This window comes from Salmo trutta, chromosome 12 (assembly GCF_901001165.1).
Source record: "Salmo trutta chromosome 12, fSalTru1.1, whole genome shotgun sequence".
Lineage (NCBI taxonomy): Eukaryota > Metazoa > Chordata > Actinopteri > Salmoniformes > Salmonidae > Salmo > Salmo trutta.
In genome coordinates this window covers 87,066,933-87,087,990 of record NC_042968.1, presented here as the reverse complement: position 1 = coordinate 87,087,990, position 21,058 = coordinate 87,066,933, and positions in this window count along the sequence as shown.

The window sequence follows — 21,058 nt, the reverse complement described above, 5'->3', positions numbered from 1 at the left end:
ATCTGTTCTTGGTTATGGTGATATTATCAAAGTGCAGCTGCTACTACTCTTGAACCTTTGGATGCCATCTACCATAGTGCTCTTTGTTTTGTTAAAGGTGACAGTTTTGATACTCATCACTGCATCCTGTATCAAAAGGTTGGCTCGATCGCCTCCCGAATGGCGCAGCGGTCTAAGGCACTGCAGTGCTTGAGGCGTCACTACAGATCTGGGTTCAATCCCAGGCTCTGTCGCAGCTGGCCACGACCGGGAGACCCATGAGGCAACGCACCATTGGGCCAGCATCGTCCGGGTTAGGGGAGGGATTGGCCGGCTGGGATGTCCTTGTCCCATCGCTCTCTAGCGACTCCTGTGAGGGCCGGCCAAATGCACTCTGACATGGTCGCAGTTGTACGGTGTTTTCTCCGACACATTGGTGTGGCTGGCTTCCAGGTTAAGCGAGCATTGTGTCAAGAAGCAGTGCGGCTTGGCAGAGTCATGTTTCGGAGGCCGCATGGCTCTTGACCTTCGCCTCTCCCGAGTCCGTACGGGAGTTGCAGCGGTGGGACAAGACTGTAACTACCAATTGGATATCACGAAATTGGGGAGAAAAAGGCGTAAAAAGTTGTCTGGACTTTGCTGAAGACCCGTAGATCTCTACATTACTCCCTTTTTGTATAGACACCTGAGTTGCCTAACCCGTTCACAGGATTGGTTATTAACACTTGAGGTTCCGAGCTAGGTAAATTCGCTTTTAGTTTTAATGTACTGTATTGCTGGAACAACATTTTAAATACATTTCATCACTGTTCTGGTGCCGTTCGGCAATTTAAAGTATGGATTGGAGACTTATTTGTGGAGGAATGTAACTGTTTTTCTGGATAATTTGTAGTGTTTTATTTGTGCTTCCCATGACTGTGTTTATGTATTTTATTGTGTAGATGTTTGGGTATAATGTATATATTTATGTTGTATTATACAGGTCACATTTGTAAACGAGACCTCGGTCTCAAAGTTGTCCCTGTTCAAATAAAGGTGAAATAAAAAAATGTAAAATGTGACCCAAATATTTGCAACACATGCCACCCCCAAAAACCAACAGACAAATTACATTTATCCAAATATGACTTTATTGTTTATCAATCACATTGTTTACAGTGCTTTAAATGTTTACAGATTAAAGTGTGTGTTGAGGTTCTGTCTCTATATCACATGAGATCCTTTCTACCTATGACATAACTTACTCTATCCAGATGTGGCATCAATGACACGCACTGACCTGTTGAGCTAAGCAAACAGCAAGACATTTCATGGCCAAATCATTGCCTAAAATGGATTGTGTTGCTCACTGACTTGGTTGAAAGACAATTTTAGATGATTTTGAAATAATATTTAAAAGATGCTAAATGGGAACATTTGACTGAAATGAGAAAGAGAGCTATGTCTAAAATGAAAGTTAATCATTTTTAGTTTTAAAGTGTTGTGTATGTATCATTTTTGCCAATGACATATATAGACAACTCTGTAAAGAAGTGTATATAAGAACTTCCAGCAGTGAACGGCATCTGTGTCCCTTTGACGTACTAAGAGATAGTAGGAGATTGCAGCAGGCAGCGTCTGGCTCAGAAAGCTGTGTGTGTGTCAGATAGCTGGCCTGAGCTCTGGGTTGCCTGCCTGTTGGGAAAACCATCTCTCACATGCCCGCTCTGCTGTCGTCACACACACACACACACACACACACGCGCTCTGATCTCTTCTTATTCTTTTTCATCTCTTTCCGTTGCCTTCCACTGTCGCCGTGACGCATGCCCCCTAACGACCATGGCTGTAGACTGTTACCATGGTGCTGTCTCTAGAGTAACAATCTAAAGCCACGGTCGCCATGGAGACAGTAGGGAGATGGAGGAGCGGGAGTTGGCATGGTAACTGGAGATGGTGAAGTCCGATTGGCTGGTGGGTGGAAATGATGTGCGCACATCAGCATAGGGCTCCCCCAATGCAGGCCCACGCAGGCAGGCTCACTCACACACAGGCACACACACAAGACTGAGAGATAGTGAGGTGGTGCGGGAGAAAGACAAAGAGAGAGAAGGAGAGAGTATTGTGGAGTTTCCATGTCCTCTGGAAAGTTGCTATCGTAGCATACCATACTCGGACATTACTGAGACATTACCGGCACAGACATCGTTAGGGTCTTCCCATAGTCTTAGTTGCCAATGCCATACCATTGTCATGGTGTTAGTTACCCTATACTCCAGACTACAGTTTCCATGGCAGCACTTCCAGGGTGGTGTCTCCGGGACAGGTAGTGTGTTACCACGGTGAGTTGCCAGGCGTCAGTAGCCATGACTGTAGACTGTTACTGTAACTGTGAGACTGTTTCAAGCAGTAAGCAGTCTAAAGCCAAGGTGCTGATGCTCTGGCTGTCATGGGTCAGTGGTCGTAACCACGGTAGCCAGAAAGAGGACGAGGAAGAGAACAGACTGGATATATAACACTGCACCTGCAATGAAAAGAAGAGAAGACTTCATAGTGTTAAGCGGTTAAAAAGACATGGACCTGAATGAATTAAAAGTTTATACATTACAGAGACCCTATTCCGTATATAGTGCACTACTTTTGACCAGTGGCCTATGCCATTTGGGATGCAGCCTTAATGTAAGGCTTTCTTCCTGTGTAGTTCCCTGGTACCATTATGTTAACCAGGACAGCATGACGGTCAGCGTCCCGGTATATAGATGTTTATCTGGCAATGGGAGCGGTTAGAGACATTCAAAAAGGAATACGTCTTATTTTTGAGAGAAATCTTTATTAAATATCAAGCAAAACTATAACTATCCCCCTGTCTCTGTCTCTCTCTCGCTGATGACCTGGTTCTCGTGTGTGTGTGTGTGTGTGTGTGTGTAGTACAGTATTGATTAAACCCAGGCTTATCTCATATCTGTGATATTCCCCATGGGGACCATGTTCTGTCAGAGAGAACGAGAGAGGGAGAAGGGGGTGGGGGTTCTTAATGCGTCTCTCTGCTACCCTGCTACCCTGCTTCCCTTCTACCCTGCTCCCTTCTACCCTGCTACCATGCTACCCTGCTCCCTGCTACCCTTCTACCCTGCTACCCTGCATTGACGTACTGGATAGAATGAGGCACTCAACTGTTACACATCACTGGATCGACAGAGGATCGCTCAGCCTCTGCTGATTACGTGGCTGAGCAACAGACCGGAAGTAAAGAAAGAGAGAGCGATCCCAAACATTATCATACAATTCAAATCATTGATGAATCTTGACATTTGGGAAAGAAGTATACCTATTTAGTACTCTTTCTCTCACACTCTCCCTCTCGCTTTCTCTCTCTCGCTCTCTCTCTCACCTGCATGCCTGTCAGATTATAATTTATCTCTCTCTCTCACCTGTATGCATGCCAGACTATAATCCCTGTAATGCCTGAGCTGGTGTTAGATCTTGTCACTCAGCCCCTCTAACCCCGGCGAGATGTACCAGATTAAACGAGTCCCGGCGGCTCTGGCTGACTCACTGACCGAGTCTGGAGGACAGTTCTTTAAAGCTACAGACACCGCATGCAGTGTTCATTGTCTTTTGAGCAGTTACACATTTATTTTAGAATCACTAAAGTTATGTTTCTTTATATACTTTTATTAAAGCCCTTTGTAAACTGGAGCTCTTTCTCTGCCGCTTATTTCAGCACCCCGGGGAAAGGGACAGTGCCAGCAGCAGAATGGATCGTTTGCCGTTTTGCTAGCTAACAATCAGTTTTTTTACTATAGACAGCTTGTCAACGTGGCAAAAAATCAACAATGTAGCATTGTTGAATGGCAAACAGCCTGGCCCGTCAGCTATGGTACAACACTGCAAAAACGCCAACTAATGAAATGTTGGGGAAGCTATTAACTTCCCCAACTGTGTCAACATTTCTGTGCGGCTTTAATTAAGAAATCATATTATATTATGCTTTTGAAATTCCTCTGTAATAATGCTGAGTGGACTGGCAGAGCCAACATATTTTTGGGCCTGGAACAGCCGCTAGTGCGTTCTATGTCACACAACACATGCACATTCAATATCTGAGGAGTGAGCCAATTTCAGATTCAGGTGCAAAACGTTGGAGTTGTCCATAAAGTTACAAATTTCTTGTATAATCACTTCTGCCTATCCCAGTACGACGCAGAAAGATGAAGAGGAAGTGGCAGAGATGGACGTTTACGGTGGTGCTGTCCATGGGACTGAACTGGCTACAAGTCTGTTTCAACTGTAGCCAGCTTGTCAACTTGGCAAATAATCAACCATGTAGCGTTGTTGAACGCCGAAATCTGAGTCTGGTAATCAGGCTATGGTCCTAGGCTACCGCTCTGTATTACTTGGGGTTCACTAGCTGTCCTCTGATATTATGACATCTCTTACATTTACATTTAAGTCATTTAGCAAACGCTCTTATCCAGAGCGACTTACAAATTGGTGCATTCACCTTATGATATCCAGTGGAACAACCACTTTACAATAGTGCATCTAAATCTTTTAGGGGGGGGGGGGGGTTAGAAGGATTACTTTATCCTATCCTAGGTATTCCTTAAAGAGGTGGGGTTTCAGGTGTCTCCGGAAGGTGGTGATTGACTCCACTGTCCTGGCGTCGTGAGGGAGCTTGTTCCACCATAGGGGTGCCAGAGCAGCGAACAGTTTTGACTGGGCTGAGCGGGAACTGTGCTTCCTCAGAGGTAGGGAGGCCAGCAGGCCAGAGGTGGATGAACGCAGTGCCCTTGTTTGGGTGTAGGGCCTGATCAGAGCCTGAAGGTACGGAGGTGCCGTTCCCCTCACAGCTCCGTAGGCAAGCACCATGGTCTTGTAGCGGATGCGAGCTTCAACTGGAAGCCAGTGGAGAGAGCGGGGGAGCGGGGTGACGTGAGAGAACTTGGGAAGGTTGAACACCAGACGGGCTGCGGCGTTCTGGATGAGTTGTAGGGGTTTAATGGCACAGGCAGGGAGCCCCGCCAACAGCGAGTTGCAGTAATCCAGACGGGAGATGACAAGTGCCTGGATTAGGACCTGCGCCGCTTCCTGTGTGAGGCAGGGTCGTACTCTGCGAATGTTGTAGAGCATGAACCTACAGGATCGGGTCACCGCCTTGATCTTCCACAGGATATTCTCTCTATACAAGCTAGGCTAGACTTGCTCTGCTAGCTTGTCTATCAGTGTCCAGCCAACTGATGCTGTAGCCTACATTCAGCAAAGAGTCTATCTACAGCTTCTGTGTGCCTGTTAACATTTATAATCTACACCTCCACCTTCACTGCAATACCAGCTAAGACTAAACAATGATTAACCAACTACAACGTGCTAACTACCTACCGAGCACATTGTTGTTAAGCAGTGTTTGTGTTTTAGCTACCTACAGTGCATTCGGAAAGTATCCAGACCCCTTGACGTTTTACACATTTTGTTACATTACAGCCTTATTCTAAAATGTATTAAATCCTTTTTTCCCCCCTCATCAATCCAGGCAACTTTTGTTTTGCAAATGTATTAAAAATAAAAAACGGAAATATCACATTTACATACAGTTGAAGTGGGAAGTTTACATACACTTAGGTTGGAGTCATTAAACCCAGTTTTTCAACCACTCCACAAATTTCTTGTTAACAAACTATAGTTTGTGCATGACACAAGTAATTTTTCCAACAATTGTTTACAGACAGATTATTTCACTTATAATTCACTGTATCACAATTCCAGTGGGTCAGAACTTTACATACACTAAATTGACTGTGCCTTTAAACAGCTTGGAAAATTCCAGAAAATGATGCTTTAGAAGCTTCTGATAGGCCAATTGACATTATTTGAGTCAATTGGAGGTGTCCCTGTGGATGTATTTCAAGGCCTACCTTCAAACTCAGTGCCTCTTTGCTTGACATCATGGGAATATCAAAAGAAATCAGCCAAGACCTCAGAAAAAAAATTGTAGACCTCCACAAGTCTGGTTCATCCTTGGGAGCAATTTCCAAATGCCTGAAGGTACCACGCTCATCTGTACAAACAATAGTATGAAGTATAAACACCATGGGACCACGCAGCCATCATACCGCTCAGGAAGGAGACGCGTTCTGTCTCCTAGAGATGAATGTACTTTGGTGCAAAAAGTGCAAATCAATCCCAAAACAACAGCAAAGGACCTTGTGAAGATGCTGGAGGAAACAGGTACAAAAGTATCTATATCCACAGTAAAACGAGTCCTATATCGACATAACCTGAAAGGCCGCTCAGCAAGGAAGAAGCCACTGCTCGAAAACCTCCATAAAAAACGCCAGACTACGGTTTGCAACTGCACATGGGGACAAAGATCGTACTTTTTGGAGAAATGTCCTCTGGTCTGATGAAACAAAAATAGAACTGTTTGGCCATAATGACCATCGTTATATTTGGAGGAAAAGGGTGAGGCTTGAAGCCGGAGAACTCCATCCCAACCGTGAAGAACAGGGTGGCAGCATCATGTTGTGGGGGTGCTTTGCTGCAGGAGGGACTGGTGCACTTCACAAAATAGATGGCATTATGAGGAGGGAAAATGATGTGGATATATTGAAGCAACATCTCAAAACATCAGTCAGGAAGTTAAAGCTTGGTCGCAAATGAGTCTTCTAAATGGACAATGACCCCAAGCATACTTCCAAAGTTGTGGCAAAATGGCTTAAGGACAACAAAGTCAAGATAATGGAGTGGCCATCACAAAGCCCTGACCACAATCCTATAGAAAATGTGTGGGCAGAATTGAAAAAGCGTGTGCGAGCAAGGAGGCCTACAAACCTGACTCAGTTACACCAGCTCTGTCAGGAGGAATGGGCCAAAATTCACCCAACTTATTGTGAGAAACTTGTGGAAGGCTACACGAAATGTTTGACCCAAGTTAAACAATTGAAAGGCAATGCTACCAAATACTAATTGAGTGTATGTAAACATCTGACCCACTGGGAATGTGATGAAAGAAATAAAAGCTGATATAAATCATTCTCTCTACTATTATTCTGACATTTCACATTCTTCAAATAAAGTGATGATCCTAACTGACCTAAGACAGGGAATTTTTACTAGGATTAAATGTCAAGAATTGTGAAAAACTGAGTTTAAATGTATTTGGCTAAGGTGAATGTAAACTTCCGACTTCAACTGTAAGTATTCAGACCCTTTACTCAGTACTTTGTTGAAGCACCTTTGGCAGTGATTACAGCCTCGAGTCTTCTTGGGTATGACGCTACAAGCTTGGCACACCTGTATTTGGGGAGTTTCTCCCATTCTTTGAAGATCCTCTCAAGCTCTGTCAAGTAGGATGGGGAGTATTGCTGCACAGCTATTTTCAGGTCTCTCCAGAGATGTTTGATCGGGTTCAAGTCCGGGCTCTGGCTGGGCCACTCAAGGACATTCAGAGACATGTCCTGAAGCCACTCCTGCGTTATCTTGGCTGCGTGCTTAGGGTCGTTGTCCTGTTGGAAGGTGAACCTTCTCCCCAGTCTGAGGTCCTGAGAGCTCTGGAGCAGGTTTTCATCAAGGATCTCTCTGTACTTTGCTCCTGACTAGTCTCCCAGTCCCTGCCGCTGAAAAACATTCCCACAGCATGATGCTGCCACCACCATGCTTCACCGTGAGGGTGGTGCCAGGTTTTCTCCAGATGTGACACTTGGCATTCAGGCCAAAGAGTGCAATCTTGGTTTCATCCGACAGAAGAATCTTGTTTCTCATGGTCTGAGAGTCCTTTAGGTGCCTTTTTGGCAAACTCCAAGCTGGTTGTTGTGGTGGTTAATTTCTTTACTATCAAATGAGGAGAGACAAACTTATCACACAAGTCAGAGTTGTACTTAAACTAAATCTTTAATCACTTATTAATAAGGGAGCAGGTCAATACAACGCACACATATAAAGTGAATTGATTTAGTGCTCTACGATAATGATGGCTGGTTGACGATTCACGCACAGATGACTTGTTGAGAGCCCCGAGACCAAAGTACAAAGGTATTTTTATAGCCAAGATACACCCCTTTCAACCTACATGACAAACAACATATGTATGGAATGGGTCACAAGGTTAAGATTTGTATGAAAGATAACTATAATTCACAGCAGACAGTATCTGACATGTCAACAGTTTTCAATGTGTAGAGACCAGTGTCTGGCCCCCCAACTCCATACTGGAGCCATGTCTCCCTGGTACCATATAGAACAGAAACATTAACTCATGCTCTTGAATGCTCTTTACGTTTTATCACCCAAAAGACATTGTAAATCTCCTGTCAGTGTTTTCTCCCAGAGGCCCATCCTAAGTAGAACACACACAATAGTTTATTTAACATTTATTTAACTAGACACGTGAGTTAAGAACAAATTCTTATTTTCAATGACAGCCTAGGAACAGTGGGTTAACTGCCTTCTTCAGAACAACAGATTTTTACCTTGTCAGCTCTGGGATTCAATCTTGCAACCTTTACGGTTACTAGTCCAACGCTCTAACTAGGCTACCTAGGTTACCTGCATAAAGGCCTGATTGGTGGAGTGCTGCAGAGATGGTTGTCCTTCTGGAAGGTTCTCTCATCTCCACAGAGGAACTCTGGAGCTCTTGTCAGAGAGATCATCGGGTTCTTGGTCACCTCCCTGACCAAGGTCCTTTTTCTTGATTGCTCAGTTTGTCCAGGCAACCAGCTCTAGGAAGAGTCTTGGTGGTTCCAAACTTCTTTAATTTAAGAATGATGGAGGCAACTGTGTTCTTGGGGATTTTCAATGCTGCAGACATTTTTTGGTACCCTTCCCCAGATCTGTGCCTCGACACAATCCTGTCTCGGAGCTCTACGGACAATTCCTTCGACCTCATGGCTTGGTTTTTGCTCTGAGATGCACTGTCAACTGTGGGACCTTATATAGACAGGTGTGTGCCTTTCCAAATCATATCCAATCAATTGAGAAATTTCTCAAGGATGATCAATGGAAACAGGATGCAACTGAGCTCAATTTCGAGTCTCATAGCAAAAGGTCTGAATACTTGTGTATATAAGGTATCTGTTTTTTATTTATAATACATTTGCAAAACATTCCCCAAATAGTATGTTTTTGCTTTTTGTCATTATGGGGTATTGTGTGTGGATTAATGAAGCAAAAAATATTTAATCAATTTTCGAATAAGGCTGTAACAATAAAATGTGAAAAAAAGGGAAGGTGTCTGGATACTTTCCGAATGCAATGTACCTACCAAGCCTGTTGTTGTTAACCAGTGTTTATGTTTTAGCTACCTACCTACCAAGCCCGTTGTTGTTAACTGGTGTTTGTGTTTTAGCTATACCTACCAAGCCCGTTGTTGTTAACCAGTGTTTGTGTTTTAGCTACCTATCTACCAAGCCCGTTGTTGTTAACCAGTGTTTGTGTTTTAGCTATACCTACCAAGCCCGTTGTTGTTAACCAGTGTTTGTGTTTTAGCTACCTACCTACCAAGCCCGTTGTTGTTAACCAGTGTTTGTGTTTTAGCTACCTACCTACCAAGCCTGTTGTTGTTAACTGGTGTTTGTGTTTTAGCTACCTACCTACCAAGCCCGTTGTTGTTAACCAGTGTTTGTGTTTTAGCTACCTACCTACCAAGCCTGTTGTTTTTAACTGGTGTTTGTGTTTTAGCTACCTACCTACCAAGCCTGTTGTTGTTAACCAGTGTTTGTGTTTTAGCTATACCTACCAAGCCCGTTGTTGTTAACTGGTGTTTGTGTTTTAGCTACCTACCTACCAAGCCCGTTGTTGTTAACTGGTGTTTGTGTTTTAGCTACCTACCTACCAAGCCTGTTGTTGTTAACCAGTGTTTGTGTTTTAGCTACCTACCTACCAAGCCTGTTGTTGTTAACCGGTGTTTGTGTTTTAGCTACCTACCTACCAAGCCTGTTGTTGTTAACCGGTGTTTGTGTTTTAGCTATACCTACCAAGCCTGTTGTTGTTAACCAGTGTTTGTGTTTTAGCTACCTACCTACCAAGCCTGTTGTTGTTAACCAGTGTTTGTGTTTTAGCTATACCTACCAAGCCCGTTGTTTTTAACCAGTGTTTGTGTTTTAGCTATACCTACCAAGCCTGTTGTTGTTAACCAGTGTTTGTGTTTTAGCTACCTACCTACCAAGCCTGTTGTTGTTAACCAGTGTTTGTGTTTTAGCTACCTACCTACCAAGCCCGTTGTTGTTAACTGGTGTTTGTGTTTTAGCTACCTACCTACCAAGCCTGTTGTTGTTAACCAGTGTTTGTGTTTTAGCTATACCTACCAAGCCTGTTGTTGTTAACCAGTGTTTGTGTTTTAGCTATACCTACCAAGCCTGTTGTTGTTAACCAGTGTTTGTGTTTTAGCTATACCTACCAAGCCCGTTGTTTTTAACCAGCGTTTGTGTTTTAGCTATACCTACCAAGCCTGTTGTTGTTAACCAGTGTTTGTGTTTTAGCTACCTACCTACCAAGCCTGTTGTTGTTAACCAGTGTTTGTGTTTTAGCTACCTACCTACCAAGCACGTTGTTGTTAACCAGTGTTTGTGTTTTAGCTACCTACCTACCAAGCCTGTTGTTGTTAACCAGTGTTTGTGTTTTAGCTACCTGCCTACCAAGCCTGTTGTTGTTAACCAGTGTTTGTGTTTTAGCTACCTACCTACCAAGCCTGTTGTTGTTAACTGGTGTTTGTGTTTTAGCTACCTACCTACCAAGCCCGTTGTTGTTAACTGGTGTTTGTGTTTTAGCTACCTACCTACCAAGCCTGTTGTTGTTAACCAGTGTTTGTGTTTTAGCTACCTACCTACCAAGCCTGTTGTTGTTAACCAGTGTTTGTGTTTTAGCTACCTACCTACCAAGCCTGTTGTTTTTAACTGGTGTTTGTGTTTTAGCTACCTACCTACCAAGCCTGTTGTTGTTAACCAGTGTTTGTGTTTTAGCTATACCTACCAAGCCCGTTGTTGTTAACCAGTGTTTGTGTTTTAGCTACCTACCTACCAAGCCTGTTGTTTTTAACTGGTGTTTGTGTTTTAGCTACCTACCTACCAAGCCTGTTGTTGTTAACCAATGTGTTTGTGTTTTAGCTACCTACCTACCAAGCCTGTTGTTGTTAACCAGTGTTTGTGTTTTAGCTACCTACCTACCAAGCCTGTTGTTGTTAACCAGTGTTTGTGTTTTAGCTACCTACCTACCAAGCCTGTTGTTGTTAACTGGTGTTTGTGTTTTAGCTACCTACCTACCAAGCCCGTTGTTGTTAACTGGTGTTTGTGTTTTAGCTACCTACCTACCAAGCCTGTTGTTGTTAACCAGTGTTTGTGTTTTAGCTACCTACCTACCAAGCCCGTTGTTGTTAACCAGTGTTTGTGTTTTAGCTACCTACCTACCAAGCCTGTTGTTTTTAACTGGTGTTTGTGTTTTAGCTACCTACCTACCAAGCCTGTTGTTGTTAACCAATGTGTTTGTGTTTTAGCTACCTACCTACCAAGCCTGTTGTTTTTAACTGGTGTTTGTGTTTTAGCTACCTACCTACCAAGCCTGTTGTTTTTAACTGGTGTTTGTGTTTTAGCTACCTACCTACCAAGCCTGTTGTTGTTAACCAATGTGTTTGTGTTTTAGCTACCTACCTACCAAGCCTGTTGTTGTTAACCAATGTGTTTGTGTTTTAGCTACCTACCTACTAAACCCGTTGTTGTTAACAACTGTATGTGTTTTAGCTACCTACTTACTAAGCCTGTGTTTGTGTTTTAGATACCTACCGACCAAGCCTGTGTTTGTCTTTAAGCCAGAGTCATATAGATGTACCATAGTAAAAGGCTCTGCATTTAGCTGCAAAGACGTCAGCTTGACATAGCGACGTGGGATCCGTGAGCAAAGTGGTGTCAAAAACACACAAACACACACGCACACATACACGGAGGAGTAGGAACTGATGAGGAAGAGGGAGACTTCGGCCCAAGGGCCTTTTACTTCAGACAGTTTTTCATCATATCACCGTTCACTCAGCGACTACCTCAGCTAATCGCAGCGCACAGGGAGTGCCCTCTGCTGTGGTTGGTTTCCATAGCGCCGCCAGCTTCCGCTGCGCTCTGCTCTGTTCACGCGACGGTGTGTGTGTGTGTGTGTGTGTGTGTGTGTGTGTGTGTGTGTGTGAGAGAGAGGGAGACCCGTGTGCGTTAATAAAGAACACGCCGATTTGGCCACATTATGACTGATAAGAATGAACCCTAAAACCTAACATGAATCTCAGAGATACAATAAAGTCCTACATCTGTCCAATGTCCATTCAGAATATAAACCCCTCCACTTAGTGACTGCATATGAAATATAGAAGTAATTCTCATGATCTTCCTTGACTTCTAAAATATCACGGAGTGAGGATAGGTTAGCTCTCCCTCTCAGTCCTCCCTCCTCACGCTGCTGCGCCCTCAAATGATGAATCAGATCAACGTCAATTACAATGAATGAACAAAGACTTTCATTGAAGCTTAATGCCATTCACACGCTCCCTATATCCTCACCCACTTCTCCACCTCCTTCCTCACTCTCCTCCTCCCCCCAGTGCCCCCTACACACGAGCCACTTCTCACCACCCATTCATGTTACCACCCAGCACGCTGATCACTGCGGTTGTAGAGTGTGTGTGTGTGTGTGGGTGTGTTTGTTAGAGCTGTGTGCTTTAAAGGGTTACAGTTGGTGACTGCGAATCATCTGCAATGTGCGCAAGAATGACGCAGGGCTGACTTCAACGCCGAATACACGTCACTGAGCTGAGAATACATTTGAAAAAGTTCAAGGAAACGCGGGACTGAGCGGAAATACACGGAGGCGGGTGGAGGGAGGAGAGCGTCACAGGGGATATGATAATGAAAGAGCAGCGGGAAGCAGCATGGGTTTAGGTGGGGGGATGAAACACCGTAAAGAAAGTCATCATCACCACCACAGGAAACCTCCCGGTGCCACGCGCTCCCGGGAGTGGAGGAGAGAGGGGGTGGTAGAGAGAGAGAGAGCAAAAGAAGAGGCAGAATGGTAGCCAATTCAGCACCATGGACAGTGACTGTGTAGAAAACAAGATGGATGTCTTATCCTGGTTTGAAAATATTTCCAAATGCATAGACAGCGACTCTATCATGGCAAAGTCTATGTATCTGACTCTAGAAGGAGGTGAGCACCTTCAAAACATTATCCATCCCTACCAGTTGTTGCGTAATGTATTTGAGAGTCATAAACAAGTTGTGCAGATATGTAGCCAACGATCCAAGTACAGTTCCAGTCTGATCAACCTCTATGCATTAAAATATTTTGGAGAGAGAATGTCTCGAATGTGAACTGACTTGGCTATTCCAAAAACCAGTCGCAGTCAAGGCGAGTATGGCCCCTTGTTCGGCGTTGTTCGTGTGTACTCGGGCTCGATTACCGATCCCGAAGCCCGTCTCGTCTATAGGCTGCATGCTGCCCACGTGCTAGAGAAAGTGAGTCACACTGCAGTAACTTTCAACCGCCGAGAAGAGACCCGCGGTGCCACGGCGACCTAGCGGTTTTAAGACTGCATACAAACGAGCCTATAGCTCAATTACAATTTCGAAAAGTTAGCTTTTAGATAAGAATGTTTTCGAATATAAGCCTATAACTGCACCTCAAATAAGCCCTTTATACCTAGCAATAAACCAATGTCGAAAACAAGCCATGAGAAACAGTTTGAACTTACCTCACACAACCTCCCATCTTAAAGTGTCCGCAACACAACCACAGCTTAGTTACAGGAAAGATGCTGAAATAGGAACTTCAACAGATGTCAGTACGGACTTCTTTTTCGTATTCTTTTTCTCCTGTTGCAGGACAGTATATATATATATATATATGTGTCACACTCTGTCTTTCCAAGAACATCTCTTCTCCTCTTCTTATTCTCTTTCTTCTGTAAAAGTTGTTCGTCTGAGCCGGATCTATGATAGGGTTTTTATAGAGAGGCAGTAGTAGGCTAATAGAACCGGAGCCGGGACACCGAGGGGAGGGGACAGCCCATTCACTAAAAACCAACACCTACACATCTACGTGCGCGGCCTACGTCATTGACGGCATGTTTTCAACCGAGAGGCTATTTATACAGGCAAGACGCGCGGGGGAGAGAAAGAGCCCACCGTACGGTCCGAACACAGCCCGGGGGAGATGAAAATAGACTGTTTAGACTTTTATTAAAATCGTTCCTAATATATATATTTTTTAAAAACGAGTTCTAAAATATGCTATATTTTGTGTTAATAATGTACCCTAATGAATGCGTCCTTTTTATTGATCTTGTTTCATTCGCTCTGAAAAAAATTGCCTCAGAAATAGGAACATAATCTAACGTGAGGATTAGTTGTTGGAGCGGACGCGGGCAGTAACCGAGCAGCCATTCGTTCGTTCGGTCGGTCAGTTGGTTGTAGAGCAAAAACCGAGGCTGAAGTGAATAGTAATAGTCTTGTTTCAGACTAGCCACACGATGACGTGTGATTAAAGGCTGTAGCTAAAACATTTATCCAAATAATGCAGCACAATATTCAGGTCATTCTGGTATCATGTTGATAATAATATAACGCCCCATCGGTATACAACGAAGGACATGATTCGTGTCATGGAGTGGGTAACTTCAATGTCAGAGTGAATGATACAAATGTAACACAGTATGCTATTTCAATAGTGACATTTTCCAATGTTACATCTTCTGCAAGGTTAGCCTACTTGACAGACATCTCTGCGTATTGTCTCACTACTATCCTACGAGTGTGTGTATCAGCCCCGCTGGAGAACGGACAAAGTCTGAGTGAAACGTTCTCAGTGGCGCTGAACTGCGCTACGCAACGATCTATTCCTCTCGTCAGCTCCCAAGCCCTGAGCGACACGACCAAAAAGCTGGAGTTGCAAGCTAACTTGCATGCGGAGTTATCATGATCAGTGCTTGCTTAGAGACAGCCGACGGGGTTAAACCCCCAGTCGAGATATGCTTGCAGTGGTTCGTCGCGCGCTAGGATTACCCTAGTAAACCTTATGATGAGCGAGTCTGAGAAGATGATCCGAAATCCGACAGACTCTCCAATCACATCACAGCCGTTATGAATGAGCATTGAGCAGGTCCACCAAGCAGCGAGTTACTTTGATTGCCCGTTTATTCAGATAACCATTTCATTATCATTCGGTTGTAAGAGTGACATACTGTACACCACAGCAGATTTATCATCATAGCTTCACACCACTATACAGGCTAAGCAATTGGTCACAGACGTGTCCAATACAGCCTACTAAAATAAACCGTGATCCGCCGTCATCCATCAAAGTAAAACACACACGCACACACAGAGAGAGAGATATAGGTTATATATCACTGTGAGTAGAATAAACCAAACCAACCGAGCATACATGAGTCTGGAATGAATCCAGGAATTTAACCCAGATCTGCCGTGGTTGTAAAGCGGAATGAGGGGGTTAGAGGGAAGAGGCACAATCATGCGTAAAAAAAAATCCCAAGTTACATATTCATGGTGACTTTTGGGGACTCCTGCTCTGAGCACTGCGTAACAGAACGTGTCAGACGTGTGTAGGACTGAGCCCCGCGCCGTTAATTGGGAGTTGTGGGCGCAAGGAGGATTGTGAAATCGAGCTCGATCTGGTATTCGTTGCTACGTGGTGGCTTCCCTCTTCCGTCTCGAGGGATCATATTATTGTTTAAGCGTATGTGTAGTGTGTTTCCGTGTGTATGCCTATGTTTGTGAATCTTGGCGAGTTAACAAACCACAATAACACATCCCTCTTTTTCTATACTGCCACTTTCCAATCCGAGGTCCATTATCTTTTCTGCCTATTTCAGCACCGGGGGGAATGGGACCGCGCCAGCGGCAGAGAGGGACGTCGACTGCAGTGCTGTCCATGGTTCTGAACTGGCTGCAAGTCTCTTGGGGCACCTTTCCTATCTCCTGAAGTGTAAACCCGTTCACTACTTCTCATAAAACTAAAAGTATTGGATTGCTGTAAAGAGAATGTGAAGAATGGACTTGTAACGGTCATTTCCTTTTAAATCAGTGAGGACAAGTGAACAAGTGCACACTTTGGGAGGAAGAAGAGTTAATTGGGACATTACCACTGTTTCAAAATCAATTTATATGTTTAAAGGTTGACATTCATTGTAAATAAGTGATATCTCTCTCACAAACACCCACACACACACGCACATCAGGTACACACATAGAAACACAAAGTTGATGACTGCGCCACGCATGCTGCATGTTGTGTATCAGACACCGTGCGCTGTGTGCTCTATCAGTCATGAGTCATATTGTAAAGACTGTTTTATGTTGTCACTACATGACCATGTTAGGCAGGACAGAAGGAAGTAGCCCCTTGATACAGGTTTGTCACGAGATTTGGATAGTTCAGATTGTCATACTCTCAACAAAATATCTGTTGATTAACAAGTGCTTGCTAAGGTTACGGTTATGGTTAAGTTTAGAGTAAGGGTTAGGGTTAAGTTTTGAATAAGGGTTAAGGTTAAGTTTAGATTAAGGGTTAGGGTTAGTAGATAGTCTGTAGAGCATCTACATATGGACTATCCAAATAAAGTGTTGCCCAGGATTTCAGTACCATGTTGCCCAGGGCGACAGTACCATGTTGCTCAGGATGACAGTACCATGTTGCCCAGGGCGACAGTACCATGTTGCCCAGGATGACAGTACCACGTTGCCCAGGGCAACAGTACCATGTTGCCCAGGGCGACAGTACCACGTTGCCCAGGACGACAGTACCACGTTGCCCAGGACGACAGTACCACGTTGCCCAGGGCGACAGCACCACGTTGCCCAGGACGACAGTACCACGTTGCCCAGGCCGACAGTACCACGTTGCCCAGGACGACAGTACCACGTTGCCCAGGACGACAGTACCACGTTGCCCAGGATGACAGTACTATGGTCAAAACTGATGAGCAAATCCATAAACTACTAAATGTGTTTTAAGTTGGGTTCCTGGGTTGGACATAAAACTTACAAGGTGAATAGAAAGTACAGGAAGTGAGAGATATGTGATGTTAGGTTCTAGATGACGATGACAGAAGAGAGACAGAGACCGAGAGAGAGATGACAGGAAATCCAGAGTGGAGGTAGAGAAGGTCACACTTTCATTGCATAGTCCCCTATAGAAAATAAACTAGAAACTAGAGGATGAATGTGAGGTTTAGGACAGAGAAAGGACAATAAAGGCTTTTGAATGGAATTGAGAGAGAGAGGAAGGGAGAGAGAGAGAGAGAGCGTGAGAGGGTGTGTATGCTACATGGTCGTGTGTAAAATGAAAAAAGACTAAACATGATCATCCTCAGGCAAAAGGACTGTACAGTATGTTGTCTTCACATCTCTGTCATATAAGATCAGTGATGACACATAGCCTGACTTCAATATTTTATTAGAATTAACTGCTGAAGAAAAGTACTGAAAACTGCCTGGAGACACCAGTTAGTCTCTCTCTCTCTCTCTCTCTCTCTCTCTCTCTCTCTCTCTCTCTCTCTCTCTCTCTCTCTCTCTCTCTCTCTCTCTTTTAGTGGAACAAGCAAAATCCTGATGAAGGCTATGCAGGCAAGAAATGTGTTGGTTTTATCAATAAAAACGCGTTTTTAAAACAATTTCAACTGTCCTCCGGGAATTGCTGAATGTAGAGTGAGGTAGTGGCAGTATTACCTTTGTATGGTTGTATGACCAACCCACAATCAACACACTATGCAAAGACTCAAGCAAAAGATCAACGGCTCAATGAAACAGCTTCTACAATGTGTCTCTCTCTCTCTCTCTCACTTCTGCCCACCACTCTCATCCCACTCTCTTCCCTTACTCTTCAACATTATGATCACACACACACAAACACACACACACACACACACACACACACACACACACACACACACACACACACACACACACACACACACACACACACACACACACACACACACACACACACACACACACACACACACACACACACAAACACCTCTCTATTCACACGTCATCATTTATACATTGATGCACATCTTGATTTGTTCCCCATTTCGATATCGACAAATAGACAGACTATATGTCTTTCCTCATATCTGAGAGGGTTCGAAATTCAGAAAATCATCAAACATTATCTCCATGCAGATGTCCTTATCTTGGCTCATTTCCCATTTTCTCTCTCTATCTCTTTACCTCTCTGTATTCTGAACAGAGAATGCAGTTGGATCAATAGAGAGAGAAAACTCTCATCCCTCCTTCCATATTCCCTTCTCTCCCCTCTCACCCACCCACCCACTTCGCCTCCCCCTCCCCCTCTCTGACTCATACTAAAATCCCAGCGTGCCTCCCTCCTCCTCATCGTCCCCCCACACTCTCATTTGTGTTTTCTCTCCCTTTGATTTCCAAGCTGACTGGAATGCAATGAGCAGAGAGAGAGAGAGAGAGAGAGAGAGAATGAAAGGGAGAGACAGTGTGAGAGAGATGGGAGAGACAGTGACGGAGAGGAGAGAGAGGGAGAAAGAGAGTGAAGGAGAGGAGAGAGAGAGAGAGAGAGAGAGAGAGAGAGAGAGAGAGAGAGTGTGAAGAGATGGAGAGACTGTGACGGAGAGAGAGCGAGAGCGGGAGAGCGAGAGAGACAGCTCACTGCTGCCTGACGTGCATGTAATGAGGATTCCGTTGAAAGGGAGCAGAGGAAAAGAGAGGGAGGTCTGAAGCCATTGGGTGTTGATTGGTGAAACCCCTCTCTCTCGCCCCCACACATCTCTCCCTCTACTGTCTCACGCCTACGTCCCTTCCTCACACACATTTGCACACACATACATGAACACACACACTCACACCCACCAGCACGCATTCACACACACACATATATAAATTACATACTTCCGATAAGGCTTCGTACACACTTGATGAAATACAAACATGTACACACACACTGCCACACACACACACACACACACACACACACACACACACACACACACACACACACACACACACACACACACACACACACACACACACACACACACACACACACATCTGAGTTCTTATGGATGGTGCTGTGTGTGATTCAGAGAAATATGACACTATAACTCTGTCTGTCTGTCCATCTGAGTGATTCAGAATCCAAAACATACAGAAAGTATTCACACCCCTTGTCTTTTTCCACATTTTGTTGTGTTACAGCCTGAATTTACAATAGATTACATTTATAATTTTGTCACTGGCCTACACACAATACCCCATGATGTCAAAGTGGAAATCTTTTTTTTTGAAATTTCTACAAATTAATTAAAAATGAAATGCTGAAATGTCTTGAGTCAATATTTATTCACCCCTTTGTTATGGCAAGTCTAAATAAGTTCAGGAGTAAAAATGTGCTCAACAAGTCACATAATAGTGTTTAACATTTACCTTGTAGAAGACACTCTTATCCAGATCAAATGTTTCCATTTTTGTACTGGTCCCCGCCGTTGGAATCAAACCCACGACCCTGGTGTTGCACGCACCACACTCTGCCAACTGAGCCACACTGGACGGTGAGTTTTGAATGACTACCTCCTCTCTGTACCCCACAAATACAAATATCTGTAAGGGCCCTCAGTCAATCAGCGAATTTCGAACACAGATTCAACCACAAAGACCAGGGAGGTTTACCAATGCCACGCAAAGAAGGGTCCCTATTGGAAGATGGGTAAAAAAACAAACAGATATTGAATATCCCTTTGAGCATGATGAAGTTATTAATTACACTTTGGATGGTGTATCAATACACCCGGTCACTACAAATATACAGGTGTCTTTCCTAACTCAGTTTCCGGAGAGGAAGGAAACCGCTCAGGGATTTCACCAAGAGGCCAATGGTGACTTTAAAACAGTTACAGAATTTACATTTAAGTCATTTAGCAGACGCTCCTATCCAGAGCGACTTACAAATTGGATGTGATAGGAGAAAACTGAGGATGGATCAACAACATTGTAGTTAATCCACAATACTAAGCTAAATGAAAGAGTGAAAAGAAGGGAGCCTGAACAGAATACAAATATTCCACAACATGCATCCTGTTTGCAATAAGGCACTAAAGTAACACTGCAAAAAATGTGGCAAAGTAATTCCCTTTTTGTCCCAAATACAAAGTGTTATGTTTGGGGCAAATCCAATGTAACACATTACTGACTCCCACACTCCATATTTTCAAGCATAGTGGTGGCTGCGTCATGTTATGGGTATGCTTGTAAATGTTAAGGACTGTAGAGTTTTTCAGGATAAAAAAATTATTGGAATGGAGCTAAGCACAGGTAAAGTCCTAAAGGAAAACCTGATTCAGTCTGCTTTCCACCAGACACTGGGAGATTCATTCTCCTTTCAGCAGGACAATAACCTAAAACAGAAGGCCAAATCTATACTGGAATTGCTTACCAAGAAGACAGTGAATGTTCCTGAGTGGCCGAGTTACAGTTTTGACTTAAATCTGCTTGAAAATCTGTGGCGAGTCCTGAAAATGGTTCTCTAGCAATGATCTACAACCAATTTGACAGAACTTGAAGAAAATAATAATGGGCAAATGGTGCACAATCCAGGTGTGGAAAGCTCTTAGATGCATAAAATGTCTCAAAACATGTTTTTACTATCATTATGGGGTATTGTGTGTCGATGGGTGAGAGAGAAAAATCAATTTAATCCATTTTGAATTCAGGCTGTAACACAAAATGTAGAATCATTCAAGAGGTATGAATACTTTCTGAAGGGACTGTAAATCCCCAAAGGATCCACAAACCTGGCTTCTCATGAAAAAGTCACAAGCAGGTAAAGATGAATAGCAACCAGTGTGTGTTGATGATTAATGTTAGTAATGACAATGAGTCTTCCGGGGGGAGGCTCCCCACACTGCTGTTGTCCTCAATATAATACAACATATGGTGAAGCCAAACAGAGCACTCGCTCTCTGCCTTCCTCTTTCTCCCCCCTCCCCCTCAATGTAAATGAGACATTAGAAACAGTACTAATTAAGGGACATATCACAAACTTTAATAACAGCATCACACAGATCCATCTCTCCTCCGTCTCT